This window comes from Arachis hypogaea, chromosome 1 (assembly GCF_003086295.3).
Source record: "Arachis hypogaea cultivar Tifrunner chromosome 1, arahy.Tifrunner.gnm2.J5K5, whole genome shotgun sequence".
NCBI classification, from domain to species: domain Eukaryota; kingdom Viridiplantae; phylum Streptophyta; class Magnoliopsida; order Fabales; family Fabaceae; genus Arachis; species Arachis hypogaea.
The window spans coordinates 32,844,105-32,862,481 of record NC_092036.1 but is presented as its reverse complement, the minus strand read 5'-3'; positions in this window follow the sequence as shown (position 1 = coordinate 32,862,481).

The window sequence follows — 18,377 nt, the reverse complement described above, 5'->3', positions numbered from 1 at the left end:
ATATGAGCAGGAATAAAGAAAAAAACACTCTTGTTGAGGCAAGGAAGAAACATAGAGGAGCTCAAAAAGCACCATTGGTCCTTCAAGAAGGCGCCACCCTCACTAAGGTGGATTCATTCCTTGTTCTTTTTTTTTCTGATATTCGATTTTTATGCTATATGTTTATCTATGTTTTGTGTCTCTACTTCATGATCATTAGTATTTAGTAACTATGTCTTAAAGTTATGAATAACTCCAAGAATCCTTCACCTCTCTTAAATGAAAAATATTTTTAAATCAAAAGAACAAGAAGTACATGAGTTTCGAATTTATCCTTGAATTTAGTTTAATTATATTGATGTGGTGACAATACTTTTTGTTTTTTGAATGAATGCTTGAAACAGTGCATATTTTTGATTTTGTTGTTTATGAATGTTAAAATTGTCGGCTCTTGAAAGAATGATGAAAAAGAGAAATGTTATTGATGATCTGAAAAATCATAAAATTGATTCTTGAAGCAAGAAAAAGCAGTGAAAAAGCAAAAGCTTGTGTGAAAAAAAAAAGTGGCGAAAAAAATAGAAAGAAAAAGAAAAAAAAGCAAGCAGAAAAAGCCAATAGCCCTTAAAACCAAAAGGCAAGGGTAAAAAGGATCCAAGGCTTTTAGCATCAATGGATAGGAGGGCCCAAGGAAATAAAATCCAGGCCTAAGCGGCTAAATCAAGTTGTCCCTAACCATGTGCTTGTGTCATGAAGGTCCAAGTGAAAAGCTTGAGACTGAGTGGTTAAAGTCGTGATCCAAAGCAAAAAGAGTGTGCTTAAGAGCTCTGGACACCTCTAACTGGGGACTCTAGCAAAGCTGAGTCACAATCTGAAAAGGTTCACCCAGTCATGTGTCTGTGGCATTTATGTATCCGGTGGTAATACTGGAAAACAAAGTGCTTAGGGCCACGGCCAAGACTCAAAAAAGTAGCTGTGTTCAAGAATCAACATACTTAACTAGGAGAATCAATAACACTATCCAAAATTCTAAGTTCCTAGAGAAGCCAATCATTCTAAACTTCAAAGGAAAAAGCGAGATGCCAAAACTGTTCAGAAGCAAAAAGCTACAAGTCCCGCTCATCTAATTAGAATTAATATTCATTGATATTTTGAAATTTATAGTATATTCTCTTCTTTTTATCCTAATTGATTTTCAGTTGCTTGGGGACAAGCAACAATTTGAGTTTGGTGTTGTGATGAGCGGATAATTTATACGCTTTTTGGCATTGTTTTTAGGTAGTTTTTAGTATGACCTAGTTACTTTTAGGGATGTTTTCATTATTTTTTATGCTAAATTCACATTTCTGGACTTTACTATGAGTTCGTGTGTTTTTTTGTGATTTCAGATAATTTCTGGCTAAAATTGAGGGACCTGAGCAAAACTCTGATAGGAGGCTGACAAAGGACTACTGATGCTGTTGGAATCTGACCTCCCTGTACTCGGAATAGATTTTCTGGAGCTACAGAACTCCAAATGGTGCGCTCTCAACGGCGTTGGAAATTAGACATCCAGAGCTTTCCAGCAATATATAATAGTTCACACTTTATTCGTGATTAGACGGCGTAAACTGGCGCTCAACTCCAGCTCCATGTTGCTGTCTGGAGTCAAACGCCAGAAACACGTCACGAACTAGAGTTGAACGCCCAAAACACGTTACAACTTGGCGTTCAACTCCAAGATAAGCCTCAGCTCGTGTAACATTCAAGCTCAGCCCAAACATGCACCAAGTGGGCCCCGGAAGTGGATTTATGCATCAATTACTTACTTCTGTAAACCCTAGCAGCTAGTTTATTATAAATAGGACTTTTTACTAGTGTATTTGACATCTTGGAACGTTTAGTTCTTAGACCTTGGGGGCTGGTCTCTCGGCCATGCCTGAACCTTCATCACTTATGTATTTTCAACGGTGGAGTTTCTACACACCATAGATTAAGGGTGTGGAGCTCTGCTGTACCTCAAGTTTTAATGCAATTACTATCATTTTCTATCCAATTCAATTTATTCCTGTTCTAAGATATTCGTTGCACTTCAACTTGATGAATGTGATGATCTGTGACACTCATCATCATTCTCACCTATGAACGCGTGTGATTGACAACCACTTCCGTTCTACCTTAGATCGGGCGCATATCTCTTGGATTCCTTAATCAGAATCTTCGTGGTATAAGCTAGAATTGATGGCGGCATTCATGGGAATCCGGAATATCTAACCTTGTCTGTGGTATTCCGAGTAGGATTCCGGGATTGAATGACTGTGACGGGCTTCAAACTCCTAAAGGCTGGGCATTAGTGACAGACGCAAAAAAATCACGGGATTCTATTCCAACCTGATTGAGAACCGACAGATGATTAACCGTGCTGTGACAGAGCATTTGGACCATTTTCACTGAGAGGATGGGATGTAGCCATTGACAACGGTGATGCCCTACATACAGCTTGCCATGGAAAGGAGTAAGAAGGATTGGATGAATGTAATAAGAAAGTAGAGATTCGGAAGGAACACAACACCTCCATGCACCTATCTGAAATTCCCACCATTGGATTACATGAGTAACTTTATCTTTATTTCCTGTTTATTTTATTTATCTTTTGAATATCTAATCCAATCATATTTGATTTTCGAAACTCCATAATCAATTATTATCCGCCTGACTGAGATTTACAAGGTGACCATAGATTGCTTCATACCAACAATCTCCGTGGGATCGACCCTTACTCACGTAAGGTATTACTTGGACGACCCAGTGCACTTGCTGGTTAGTTGTGCGGAGTTGTGACTAAGTGTAATTCACGTGTGAGAGCTACCAAATTATTGGAGCCATTGTTGATGATCACAATTCTGTGCACCAGTATATTTGTGACATGATTGATTAATCTTGTTTGACTTTCTCCTAATGTGTGAGTTAACTAAATAAGATGAATTGATCATTGCATGACTGGGATAGAAAGCCTATGATCTCAACCCTTGCCATGAATGTCTCTCTTTATTACTTGCTTTCTTTAATTGCTTACTTGATTTACTTTTCTTGTCATTTAAATTCTTGCCCCTTTATATTTTATTGTCCCTATATAAATCAAAACCCCCTTGTCCCCTCATAGCCAATAATCATACACTTCATTGCAATTCCTCATGAGACGATCCGGAGTCCAAATACTTCGGTTATAAATTCATTGGGGTTTGTACTTGTGACAAAACCAGATTTTTTATTGAGATGATTGTTTGTTCGTGTAGAACTATACTTGCAACGAGAATTCATTCAATTGAGGAAAATTCTATATCAACAAAAGTTTTCTCATCAGAGGCCCCAACCATGCTCTGAATATCTATGAGGCTCCATGAGAGCTCACTGTCAAGTTATTGACATTAAAGAAGCGCTTATTGGGTGGCAACCCAATTTTATCTATATTTTTTTATATTTTCTTTAGGTTGATGATCATGTGAAGTCAGAAAAACAAATGCAAAAATCAGAACAAATTCAAAAATAGCATTAAAAAGAGCACACCCTGGAGGAAGAACTTACTGGCGTTTAAACGCTAGTAAGAGTAGCAGAATGGGCGTTAAACGCCCAGTCTGGCACCATTCTCGGTGTTTAACACCAGAAGAGAGCATCAAGTTGGCGTTTAACGCCAAAATATAGCATCAAGTTGGCGTTAAACGCCAGAAACAAGCAACAGCTTGGCGTTAAACGCCAGGAAAGGTATAAAAGCTGGCATTTAACGCCAAAAACAAGCAGCAGTCTGGCGTTAAACACCAGGATTGCACATTAAGTGCGTTTTTGCACGCCTTAATGGAGCAGGGATGAGAAGTCCTTGACCCCTCAGGATCTGTGGACCCCATAGGATCCCCACCTACCCTACCTCTCTCTCTCCCCCTCACACATCTCTATAACACTCTACCCAAAACACCACTCACCTATCAAATACTATTCTCTTTCCTATATTCCCTTCTCCAATAACCTCCATCCCTCTTCCCCAAAAAAACTCCACCTACCTCACTTTCAAATTCAAACACTTTTCAATCCCAAATCCACCCAATTCCATTCGGCCACTCTCCCTCTCTTTCCCTATAAATACCCCTCTTCACTCCTTCATTTTCACACATCACAAACCCTCTCCTACCCCCTTGGCCGAACCTATATCTCCCTCCATCTCCTTTATTTTCCTCTTCTTCCCCTTCTTTCTTTCTTTTTTTGCTCGAGGACGAGCAAACCTTTTAAGTTTAGTATGGTAAAAACATTGTTTTTTGTTTTTCCATAACCATTTATGGCACCTAAGGCCGGAGAAACCTTTAGAAAGAGGAAAGGGAAGGCAAAAGCTTCCACCTTCGAGTCATGGGAGATGGAGAGATTCATCTCAAAGGTCCATCAAGACTACTTCTATAAAGTTGTGGCCAAGAAGAAAGTGATCCCTGAGGTTCCTTTCATACTCAAGAAGAATGAGTATCCAGAGATCCGACATGAGATCTGAAGAAGAGGTTGGGAAGTTCTTACCAACCCCATTCAATAAGTCGGAATCTTAATGGTTCAAGAGTTCTATGCCAATGCATGGATCACTAGGAACCATGATCAAAGTATGAACCCGAATCCAAAGAATTGGCTTACAATGGTTCGGGGGAAATACTTAGATTTCAGTCCGAAAAATGTAAGGTTGGCGTTCTACTTGCCAATGATGCAAGAAAACGCACGCTGCTACACTAGAAGGGTCAACTTTGATCAAAGGTTGGACCAAGTACTCATGGGCATATGTGTGAAAGGAGCTCAATGGAAAAGAGACTCAATAGGCAAGCCAGTTCAATTGAGAAGACCGGACCTTAAGCCTGTGGCTAGAGGATGGTTGGAGTTCATCAACGCTCCATCATTCCGACTAACAACTGATCTGAAGTGACTGTGGATCGGGCCATCATGATCCATAGTATCATGATTGGGGAGGAAGTGGAAGTTCATGAGATCATACCTCTAGAACTCTACAAGGTGGCTGACAAGTCCTCCACTTTGGCAAGGTTAGCCTTTCCTCATCTCATTTGTCACCTATGCAATTTGGCTGGAATTGACATAGAAGGAGACATCCTCATTGAAGAGGACAACCCCATCACTAAGAAAAGGATAGAGCAAACAAGAGAGCCCACTCATGGACCTCAACAAGAGCATAAGGAAATTCCTTATGAAATTCCTAAGATGCCTCAAGGGATACATTTTCCTCCACACAACTATTGGGAGCAACTAAGGATAGGAGCACCAAAAGCACTAAAGATGGAGCAACAAAGGCAAGGAAGAGACATTGAGGAGCTCAAGAACTCCATAGGATCTTCAAAGAGGAAGAACTAGCCGCTATCACTAAGGTGGACACGTTCTTTAATTTCCTTGTTCTTATTTTTTCTGTTTTTTGATATTATGCCTCATGTTTTGTTTATGTTTTTGTCTTATTACATGATCACTAGTGTCTAAGTGTCTATGCCTTAAAGCTATGAATAATTCCATGAATCCTTCACCTCTCTTAAATGAAAAATGTGCCTAATAACAAAAGAACAAGAAGTACTTGAATTTCAAATTTTATCTTGAAATTAGTTTAATTATTTTGATGCGGTGGCAATACCGTTTGTTTTCTGAATGAATGCTTGAATATTGCATATTTTTTAGTGAAGTTTATGAATGTTAAAATTATTGGCTCTTGAAAGAATGATGAACAAAGAGAAATGTTATTGATAATCTGAAAAATCATAAAATTGATTCTTGAAGCAAGAAAAAGCAGTGAATAAGAAAGCTTGCGAAAAAAAGTGGCAAAAATTAAAAGAAAAAGAAATAAAAAGAAAAAGCAAGCAGAAAAAGCCAATAGCCCTTTAAACCAAAAGGCAAGGGTAAAAAGGATCCAAGGCTTTTAGCATCAATGGATAGGAGGGCCCAAAGGAATAAAATCCTGGCCTAAGCGGCTAACTCAAGCTGTCCCTAACCATGTGCTTGTGTCATGAAGGTCCAAGTGAAAAGCTTGAGACTGAGTGGTTAAAGTCGTGATCCAAAGCAAAAGAGTGTGCTTAAGAACTCTGGACACCTCTAACTGGGGACTTTAGCAAAGCTGAGTCACAATCTGAAAAGGTTCACCCAGTTATGTGTCTGTGGCATTTATGTATCCGGTGGTAATACTGGAAAACAAAGTGCTTAGGGCCACGGCCAAGACTCATAAAGTAGCTGTGTTCAAGAATCAACATACTGAACTAGGAAAATCAATAACACTATCTAAAATTTTGAGTTACTATAGATGCCAATCATTCTGAATTTCAAAGGATAATGTGAGATGCCAAAACTGTTCAGAAGTAAAAAGCTACTAGCCCTGCTCATCTAATTAGAACTAAATTTCATTGATATTGTGAGATTTATTGTGTATTCTCTTTTTTTATCCTATTTTGTTTTTAGTTACTTGGGGACAAGCAACAATTTAAGTTTGGTGTTGTGATGAGTGGATAATTTATACGCTTTTTGGCATTATTTTTAGATAGTTTTTAGTATGATCTAGCTACTTTTTAGTATATTTTTATTAGTTTTTAAGCAAAATTCACATTTCTGGACTTTACTATGAGTTTGTGTGTTTTTCTGTGATTTCAACTATTTTCTGGCTAAAATTGAGGGACCTGAGCAAAAATCTGATTCAGAGGCTGAAAAAGGACTGCTGATGCTGCTGGATTCTGACCTCCCTTCACTCGAAATGGATTTTTGGGAGCTACAGAAACTCACATGGCGCGCTTTCAATTGCGTTGGAAAGTAGACATCCAGCGCTTTCCAGCAATATATAATAGTTCATACTTTTCCCAAGTTTTGAGGACGCAAACTGGCGTTCAAACGCCAACTTCCTACCCTATTCTGGCGTTAAACGCTAGAAACAGGTTACAAGCTAGAGTTAAACACCAAAAACAGGCTACAAACTGGCGTTTAACTCCAAGAAAAGTCTCTACACATGAAAGCTTTAATGCTCAACCCAAGCACACACCAAGTGGGCCCGGAAGTGGATTTCTACATCATTTACTTATTTCTGTAACCTTAGTAACTAGTTTAGTATAAATAGAACTTTTTTACTATTGTACTGGGGGATCTTTAGATCATTTTGAGACTATCTTTTGATCTTTTGATTACTTTTGGGAGGCTAGCCATTCGGCCATGCCTAAACCTTTTTCTTATGTATTTTCAACGGTGGAGTTTCTACACACCATAGATTAAGTGTGGAGCTCTGCTATTCCTCGAGTATTAATGCAAAGTACTATTGTTCTTCTATTCAATTCAAGCATATTCTTGTTCTAAGATATTCATTCGTATACAAGAACATGATGAATGTGATGATTATGTGACACTCATCACAATTCTCAACCTATGAACGCGTGCCTGACAACCACTTCTGTTCTACCTGAAAACAAGCTTGAATGTATATCTCTTGGATTCCTGGTTCACGACGCATGGTTGCCTCTCTTGACAACAGAGCCTTCCATTCCGTGAGATCAGAGTCTTCGTGGTATAAGCTAGAATCAATTGGCATCATTCTTGAGATTCGGAAAGTCTAAACCTTGTCTGTGGTATTCCGAGTAGGATCTGGGATGGGAGGACTGTGACGAGCTTCAAACTCATGACTGTTGGGCATAGTGATAGATGCAAAAGGATCACAGGATCCTACTCCAACACAAGTGAGAACTGACAGATGATTAGCCCTACGTAACCTGTAGTTGGACCATTTTCACTGAGAGGATGGATGGTAGCCATTGACAACGGTGATCCCCCCAACATACAGCTTGCCATGGAAAGGAATATGAATGATTGAATAAAGACAGTAGGAAAGCAGAGATTCAGAAGGAATAACACATCTCCATACGCTTATCTGAAATTCCCATGAATGAATTACATAAGTATCTCTATCTTTATTTTATATTTATTTATCTTTTAATTATAAAAACTCCATAACCATTTGAATCTGCCTGACTGAGATTTACAAGATGACCATAGCTTGCTTCAAGCCGACAATCTCTGTGGGATCGACCCTTACTCACGTAAGGTATTACTTAGACGACCCAGTGCACGTGCTGGTTAGTTATGCGGAATTGTGAGGAAAGTGTTGAGATTACGATCGCATGTACCAAGTTTTTGGTGCCGTTGTCAGAGATCACAATTTCGTGCACCAGTGGCAAAGTCTAAGTTTTAGAAGAGGTGCTGCCAACATTTTATGAGAATTTGGAAGTTTTATTTTGGTTAATTTGATTGAAGAATTAGTTTATTTCATTTTGATTTAACTAAAGAAAAGAGTTTGATTTGGGATGTTTTTAGCAAAATTTGAAGTGATTATTAAAAAAATAAATAATTATGTTTTTGGATTTTCAAACAAAATTATTTTTGAGTCCTTAGAAGGAGTTTTAAACTTAAACGGGTTTTGAAGTTAGTTTGGGGAAATCTTGGTTTAGTGAGAATTGTGTTTTATGAAAGAAGAACTGGTTTTAAGTGAAGTTGTTTTGGAGGTTTTGGAAAATGTTATAAAAGTGGTATTGGTTTTAAAGGAAAATGATTTGAGAAAAAGGTGATTCTTAGCGTGATGTGAATTAAATGTATATTGCTTTTGAAAGTAAATGAGCCAGGTATGATTTTGAATCATGATGAAAATGAGTTTAAAGACTTTATTGTGAACTGATGTTTACTCGTGACAAGGACGGTGGTGAATCCCGCTTGCACACTGAGTTGAGTTATGCGAGGTCAGGGACGGTGGTTAATCCCGCTTGTTCGTGGTTCTCTCTAGTTGCATAGTGACAGGGCACATATTCCCTCTAATGGTGACAGGGCACATATTTTCTCTAATGGGGACATGGATCATATTCCCTCTAATGGGTACATGGATCATATCCTCCAAGCCTTCCATTCACATAAAAAGAAAGTGTTTGGATGGAAGAAAGTTGAATCTAATGAATAAAGTCATCTTATGAAAAGTGGTGGTACACTACTTGTGATTGTCAGCGAATGAGGTAACAAGTGAATGATCTTGAATGAAAAGGAAGAATGATTTTACATGAACAGAGGCTTGGAGAAGTATTATGAGATCTCTAAACAAATAAAAGATCCTTGAATCAAATTACAAAAGAAAAAGAGAGAACAGAAGTAGCAAAGAAAAAAGAAAAAAAGAAAAGATCAAAAGAGATTCAAATATGTAAAGCTCTAAGCATCAATGGCTAAAGAGCCTAGTTATGTTCCTATGGTGTTTATTGTCCAAGGAAAGGCTTGGGCGATTAGATCCAAGGGGTGCTTTATCACCCGATAACTTGAGCTAACTGGCTCGAGATTATTGATAGAAAGCCCACAATCAAGAGCCGCCTTGAAATAAAACATTTAGAAGTCCAAAGAGGCTCTGGGAATTGATGTCTGAAAAATTAAATCTTTAGCCATATGCGTGTGGTGTGACCGTGTCAAGGAGAGGCTTAGGTAATTAGATCCGAGAGGTAACTTTATCATCCAGTAACTTGGACCAACTGGCTCAGGATTATCGATTGAAAACCTACTAGCAAGAGCTGCCTTGAGATGGAACACTTAGAGTTAATGATTGAAAAACTTCTCTCTGTTATAGCTGAAGAATTAAAGGATCAAATCAAAGCCTAAAAGAAATGTCTCATAATATAATTCGAGTCTTAATTCTCGAGAATTCTTCACTCTTAAGGTTTTAAGATTCATTAAGAAAGAAGAGAATCCAGTTATGATCACAAGGTTAGTAACCCCACTATCAAGACGGACACAAGCTTAAAAGAGATTCAATTCTTCTCCATTGAACACAACTCTTTTCTTTTCTTTTCTTTTCTTTTTTCTTGAGGACAAGCAAAGTTTTAAGTTTGGTTTTGTGATGCGTTTGCATCTTTTGTTATTTTTCTTGCTTTTAATTCTTGTTTTCTTATGTTTAATTATAGTTTCAACTTCCAATCTCATTACTTTTAGTTATCTTTTGCTACTGAGGTATATGCTAAGTGTTTTCAAGGAAATATAGTTAAAAGGAAGACAAATCAAGTAGTAAATGAAGGCTAATCAATAGGCAAGGCATTACATGAAGAATCAAGAGTCATGCACCCAAGATCAAGGCATGCAAGCCATGCAGAAGTTAAGAGAGGGTGAGGCATGACACGCCCTGAAGGACCAAACAAGGGTGTGCCACACCCTGAAACATGAAGCACAGCGGTGCCATGTGTAGGCCGAAGCATGCCATGCCCTGGAGAATAATGCAGGGGCAAGCCACGCCCTATCAGGAGGAAGAAAGGGTGTGCCACGCCTTGTCAAAAACAAACCAGGCATGCCACATGAAGAATGGAGCGTGTCACGCACAAGGAGGATCAAGTCTTTGGGAGCAAGCCAAGTAGAGGCGTGCCACGCCTAAAATGAGATGTGCCACGCCCTAGCCAACCAAAGAGAGGGCGTGCCACGTCCTAGCTCAGCCCAAGAGAGTGTTTTATGCAGAGAAGAGGGTGTGCCATGCTTTGGCCCAAACACAAGGGGGCGTGCCACAAGCTAGAAGGGTGTGCCACGCTTGGCCTCAAATTGTCTAGCCCAGTATGCTTCCAATGCTAAATTCTCAAAGCCCAGTTTCAAGGATTTGATTTCAAGTTAAGATTGAAGAAGATTCTATAATTAATTTGTTTTGAATTTGATTTGATTATGTTTTGAATTTTAGGATATGAATTAATTAGAGATTATCTTAATTATTCTGATTAACATAAGATTGGGATTTAAGATTTGAATTGGAGGAAACCTAGGTATAAATAAGTGAATTACATTCACAACCGCAAAGAAGTCCCCCCGTAATAGTCCATTATTGATTTTGCACCCAACATGAGTCACTAAACCTTTGTCAAAGGTTTAGGAGCTCTGTTCATATTTCAATGGTTAATTAATCTAAATCTTCTTCCATTTTAAAGCTTTGCGTTAATATGTTTATACTTGGGTGTTTCGTTCTTCATCACTAAAGAATTAGTAGCATCGACAAGTGTGCTAATCTCGTTTGGGATTTATTTACTGATTCGACAAACTGATTTTCAAATCGTGCCTGAAAACTCTTTCACATAACTTTTGAATCAACTAGACGTAGTGATTTCTAAGTGTGCGACACGATACATAATTTTTTATTACCCTAGTTTTGAATACATTACATATAACTTGGACTAGGACGATTCTCAAAACTTCTTTTTACTCATTGAGAAACTGAATCAGATTTTTGAACTTAAGCTCTTTGATTAATCGATCGACCAAGACATTGGCGGTTGGTTAACTAAAGAGAAACCGAGGAGCCGAGACATCAAAAATCGATTACTTTATATTCGCCGTAAACAGAGATTTGCAAGTTTTAGAATTAGGTTAACAAGGTTTAATTCTCCTGAGAACAGGAACATCTCTGAAACCCTAGACATCCTCCACCATTGATTTTTTCTAATTCAACAATTACTACTTCCGAAAGCATTCAACTTTCAAGATTCCAGCATTCAAGCATTCTAGGTTTTTTCAATATTCACCAATTAGTACTTTAATTCGATATTGCATACTCAGTCCGTTAATCCTCGTGAAAACGATATCCATTCGCCGTAGTATATATAAAAAATTTGTATGTTAATTTGTACTTTTATATTTTGTATTTTATTTTTAATTAGACATGCTATGTAAACTTATAAAATATAGTGTGTTATATGTAAATTTTACGAAATTTATAAATAAATATCTAATAAAATAATTATTATTTAAAAAAATTAAGAAATTAAATTTTATAGTTTAGAAAAGAAAAAATATTAAAAATATGAATTTTAATACTAATTTTAAATATTTTGGCGCAAAAATTAGGCCGTCAGACCAAACCGATTGGACGAGCCCAAACCGAACCCAAGGCCCAGCATAGAAACCAAGCAAATCAGCTCTTCTTCCCTAAATCAATTGAGTTCCATACTGAAACAGGAGGGAAGAACACAAGGAAACCCAAACCCTTACTCAAATTTCAATTCACCATAACTTCCAATCCGGAGTTCCGATCGCCGCACCGTTTGTGGCTACGCGACCAACGCATCAAGCTCTAGAAAAAATTCAAATAAAGTGGTAAAAAATTTGTAATTTCTCACTCCACCTTCCTCTTCTAACTTTCAAAAATTGGGTTTTGATTTTGAGAGATTATGTGATTTTGGTGTTTTAGGATTGAATTAGCTTTGGGAACTTGCTGGGTCTTGTCCCAAATGACTGTGGGTAAGGTGAAAAACTACTAACTCTAATCATTGATAATTATGAATCTTATTTTGATTTTGAGTGATATTATTTGGTATTAGATTAAATTCTATGCGTTGAGATCAAATTGATGGCATTGGAAGCTTGAATTTGAAGCTTTGGTGACTGAAGTTTTGCTTGAGTTAATTTGGAATCTTGGAAGCTTTGATTTTGGCATTTTGAGCTTAGGAAAGAATCACCCAAGATATAGTTTTGGTTTCACATAAATAACGTGTCATATTACATGAAACTTAAGCTAGTTGACTATAGGATAAGTTGAACTATGTGAAGTGTTAATGTTTAGTGAATAAAAGTGATAGTTGTTGAGTTTAATAGAAATTGTGGTTGGGAATTGATGCATTGGACTTAATGAAATTATGTGTTGAAATGATCGTGACGTGGTTGAGATATATGTGATTATGGTTAGTGTTGAATTGAGTGAGTGTTGTTGTTGTGATTGTAAACTATTTGGTTTGGAGTTAAGAAAATTGTATGTTAATATATTGGAGAGTGGTTGGAAAGTATATGAATGTGATTTAGGAACTCTGGGGTTGTTTTAGTTTTAAGGCAATTGGTTTGAAATTGAGAATTTGGAAAGAATAGAGGTTTGGTACTTTTGCTAAAAAGCTTATTTTTTACCAAATTTAGTGGGTCATAACTTGGCTTCTGGATCCCCAAATTTGGTAAAATTTGTTTTGAAAGAAAATTGGGTCCGTGAAGTTCATAACTTTTAAATAACGGATTAAAAATGATTTTTAATGAAAGAGTCATGCGCATTCGAAGTTAGTGTAAAACTTATTTTTGCAACTTAACAGCTTTTTGCTGAAATTTGGAGGCATGCGTACGCGGAGGACCCTATGCATACGCGAGGGTTGGGCTTGATAAACCACAATTTTATGAATTATCTTATATTGAATTCGGTAGATTTTTTTTATCAACTTTTCCTACATTTATTCACTAAAATAGCATGGTTTTGTAAATTCTCTCTAAATTGTGTTTAAGATTGAAAACATGCTTTTTAGCCTCTTAAATTGCTAAATTTAATTCACTTTAATTCCATTCAATGACTTAATGCGTTTGTTAAGTGATTTCAGGCTTAGAAGGTAAAGATTGGATTGAAGAAATGAAAAAAGCATGTAAAAGTGGAGAATTCATGAGAAAATGAAGTTTTGGAAATCTGCCGGTTGCGTGTACGCGTGACCTGGAAAATCGCCATATGGTGCGTACGCGTGACCTTGCGCGTACGCGTGAAATGAAGCACGTGACTCACTTAAAGAAAACATGGCTGGCAATTTCTAGACTGCTTTAGGCTCAAATCCAACTCATTTCTGAAGTATTTCATGCAATTCTCTAGGAGGAACAAAGGGGAGGGTAATTAGATTTAGAATAGAATGATGCTCTAGGTTATATTCTAGAAAGAGAATCTCTCTCTTTTCTCTAGAATTAGGGTAGATGTAGGTTAATTTCATCTTAGATTTAGGTTTTAATCTTGTCTTGATCTAATTTTCTTTACTTTTCCTTGTTTTATTGCATTAATTCTCTTAGTTTTACTTGTTAATTCTTGTATTTAGTTACTTTTATGCTATTGAATTTTTGTTGATTTTCATTTCCTTTAATGAAATTGATGCCTTTTTATATTTTTTATTGTTTAATTGAGTTATTATTGTTACTTTCTTGTATTTGGTCATTTTAGATTTTATTATCATTGCAATTTTATCATGCTTTCCTTTTATGCTTTCCAAGTGTTTGATAAAATGTCTGATTTGATTTTAGAGTAGATTTTGATACTCTTGACTTGTGATTGAGAACTTAGGTTTCTTGATATCATTGATGTCCAGTGTGATTGGTAATTTAGGGTTGTTAGTTAGTTTTATGACCAATTATGTCCAATTGACTTAATCTTCCAATGTTAGAGGATGACTAAGTGGAACTAATCCTTTGTAATTACCATGTTGTGGTCAATGACTTGAAAAGGAAGCCTTGACTCTTAATCCTTGCCATGAGTGCCTTTTAGCATTTCAACTTCTTCAGCTGTTAGCTTACTTTCTTGTCATTTTACTTTCTCGCCTCTTTATCCGTTAACCACCCCTTATACTCATAACCAATAATATGCGCACGTCCCTGCAATTTCTTGAGAGATGACCCAAGGTTTAAATACTCTCAGTTTTTATTGGTTTGTATTGTGACAAATAAAATTAAACTTTGATTGAGGGTTATCTATCGGTTTGGACCTATACTTCGACAAGATTATATTTTGTGAAAATCCCAAACTGACAATTTTCTTACGTCAAGTTTTTGGCGCCGTTGGCAAGGAATTGCAAATGTGCGCTTGTTATTGGTTATTGTATATATGTGAATATTGTGAATATATTTGCCTTTTTTACTTCTTTGTTAGTTTTTGCTAGTTATAGGAGTTTGTTTTCTTTCTTTCTTATTAGCTTTTGTTTTGATTTTCTCTTTTCACTATGAATTCTCATCTTTTTTGCTATGAGTTTAGTTACAACTATGTTGTAGGAAATGAGAGCTTAAATAATGGTACGTGCTATGGGATTGGAAATCAATCAAGGGAGGAGTTGCATTCTTATGAACGGACCTCATGGTATCCGTACCAATTTCCTCCATCCAACAATGATCATAATCCTCCCCATAGTGCACACCAATATGAACCAATTCCGTAACATTGTTTTCAACCTTACTCACAAGTACCATATCACCAAACACCTTCATATGACCCTAACCTATATCCACCATACCACCAATCTCCTATACATCATCCTTGTGACCATTATGAACGAAAACCCTTAGAACCACCCCATTCCAACATCAATACTCCTGAGAACCACCTCCTTATATACCACATCACTAATCCCACCAATATGAATCACCTTCCTATTATGAACCCTTTCTCCCAAACAATGAATTCTCCCCTCCAACTCAAATATTCATGGATGACACCCTTAGCACCATTCTCCAAGAGCAAAGGGAGCTTCGTACTATTCTTCAAGAGGTAGTAACCAATTTAGTCCCCCAATGCTTATGCATTCAAAGTACTTCCATTGCCAAATATGGAAAATCAAGTGAAGATTGTAGTATGAAGGAGAGGTTGAAAACTCCAGTAGAGGATGAGGAGTGGAATTTTATATTAGAACAAGTGAAGGAAGCCAAAATTGTTGAAGATAAAGAAGTGATTGAAGATTTAGGAGATGTTGAATGCCCATGGGAATAAAAAGTTGTAGAGCCTTCTTCCGAGAAGTTTGAAATTGATGTTGAGGAAGGTGCATAACCTCCAAAGCATATTGTTAATGAAAAATTGGAAGAAGTTGAGCAAACAACAAATCCTCTTAGTGACGGTGATTTCGCACCAACATATGATCCGTTTGAGTTCGAAGAGTCTTCTCCCATTAAATTTGAGATTGATGTTGAGATGGATTTTACTCAACCTCCAATGTATAATTTGAGTGATGGAGAAGAGTTAGAAGAATTTGGTGAGGAAGAAATTGAATTTGAAGAAGCTTGCTAAGAGGTGAAGGTAGTCAAGGAAGAACACAAGGGAGTAGAAATTGCATTGTTGAGACCAAAGACCACTCTTTAAAGCACTCATTTTCTGTCTTTATCTTTTCTTATACACTCGCATTCTAATAACGTCTGTCATTTCTCTCCACATCTCCTCCACGCTTTCATTTCTTTCCCACTTTGTCGCTTCTCCTATCCGTCTTAGAAAGTTTCTTTGTTATATTTCACTATCTTATTAATTATTTTAAATTGATTATTTGATTTGATATGTTATAATTATGATTAATTTTGAAAAAATGATAACGATATTAATTGATGAAACAATATCTTATATTAAGTTATTCTTCGGTTGATTGTCTATTTTGGTGTATTATATTAGCTTTATTTATGTATCCTTTTAATATAAAATAATTTACTGTTATTAAAATTGAATCCGATAGTTATAGATAGTTAGATTTTATTTATAATTTTTATATGAAGATAAAAGCTAATGTTATTTTGTGCTAAGTTTAATAACCATTAATTTTATATATACTTAAAATGGGATTATTTTTACCATTAATTTTATAATAACATAACATGTTCTTGGTGATATTTTTTAATTAATCCGACCTAACAAATTTTGAATAATTAATTCTAGCAATAAATTATAACAATTATTTAATTTAGTATAAAAGATATTATACTAATAATAACACAAATTATTTATCATTATATTATATGTAATATTTTAATGTAATAAGAAATTAGAATTATGATTTTTGTTATTCATCAATCTCAATTTTTTTCCTTTGATAGGAAATTGATTTATTACATTCTTTTTGTTGTTACATATTTGATAATTTTGTAATGATAATTTTTTTAGGGTAAAGGACAAATTCGTCCCTGACCTTTTAAATCGTGGACTTTTTACTCCCTTAGGATTGGAAAATACAAAACGACCCCTCACACATCAAAACGCCGTACAAATCGGTCCTCCCGTTCAATTTGGTGTCCAAGACGTAACAGAATCTGTTTACCTGGCGCATATGTGGCGTGTATATGCGCACGTGTCTTCAGGAGGGTGGTAACGGGACTAACGTGGTGCTAGTGGAGAAAGTAATGGGACAATGTAGTCCTTGAACACTCAGACGACATTGTTTCTGATGTGTGTTTTGCAGTGGTGAGTGTGCGTTATGAAATATGCCAGTACTGCCCATATCAGTGAGAAAGAATTACAAAAAGCCCTAGCACTACTAAGCTTTTCCCTCCAAAAAATACAACGCTTCGTCTTCGCATTGTCGTCGTTGCAGTTCCGTGGAGGAGTTCCATATTAAAGCTCTGTGGTTATACCTGTGTCTGCCGTAGAGAGTGGTAAGTACATTGATGTTCAATCATTCTACTTATGGCCGTTTTTTGCTATCAATGTTGTAGGGTGAGACTAATAGGGATTGTAAGTGATTTTGATATGTGATTAATTGTAGGGTTAGTCATTTGCCATGTGTTGTTTAGAGAGATTTTGGTGATTTAAATAATAAGGGATGGTTTTGTGGTTTGTTGTGGATTGAAAAATTTTGCAGATGGTTGATGTCTTTGGTGTTCCCGTGTTCCATCATGGGGGTAACTTTTAACGGAGGACTAGCGGTGAGTTAGTGTATGTTAATGGTCAAGTTGAGAAGTTTCCTCCAATGGACTTGGATTTTGTCAATTTCAGCAATCTGGTCACGATGTTCAAAGGACTAGGATATCAATCCTATAAGGAGGCTTACTGGTATGATCCAAAAAGTAAAGATATGGAGTCAGGGTTGCATGTACTGAGGGGGGACGCAAGGATCAACCAAATGCGACAGGCTAAGTTGAAGAACAAAGATACTGAAGAGTTTTACATTTTTTTGACCATCCTGTTGACGAACCTGAGATCGCAGATGATGATTTTGAGGAAAATGCTGAGGTTGAGGAAGAAGTCAATCCAAATGACTTGGAGAAGTCGGATGGCTCGTCTACCCCCGATGATAGCACTGACAGTGATGAAGATGAGCCGTATAAATCACCTCCAGCTGGTTATGGAAGTGGGAGTGATACTGGTGAAGATGATGAAGGAAAAAGGGTTAAAGCTGCCAAAGGGAAGAGGAAACATGTGTCTCCATCGTCGAGGAAAAGGATTGATCCCAATGAGAAGCCAAAAAAATAAGCAACACATGAGTTTAAAAGGGAGAGATTTAAAGCAAGAAGGGTGGGCTCAGTTGGTGAAAGTTCCTCAAGGTCTACTGGGCCTGCTAAACAGCCCAGTACTAGTAGGCCTAGAAGTCAGCCCAAGAGATCAAGGCCTGCTAGGGAGCCCAGCATGAGGCCAGCCGTTGTAGACTATGTCAGTGATGTAGACACTGATAATGAAGACATTGTGTTTGAGTTTGAGTCTAAAGAACTGCATACCCCTGTCTCATCAGAGGATGAAGGGAACAAACCACAATGGCCTAAGTTTGATGAACACTATGGCTTTGGAGAAGGCAGATTTGAGCTAGGCACAAGATTTGCTACAATAGAGAGGTTCAAGGAAATTGTGAAGGATTCGTTTATTGCTGAGGGGAGGGAGTTGGTCTGGATTAAAAATGATAAGGAAAGGGTTAGAG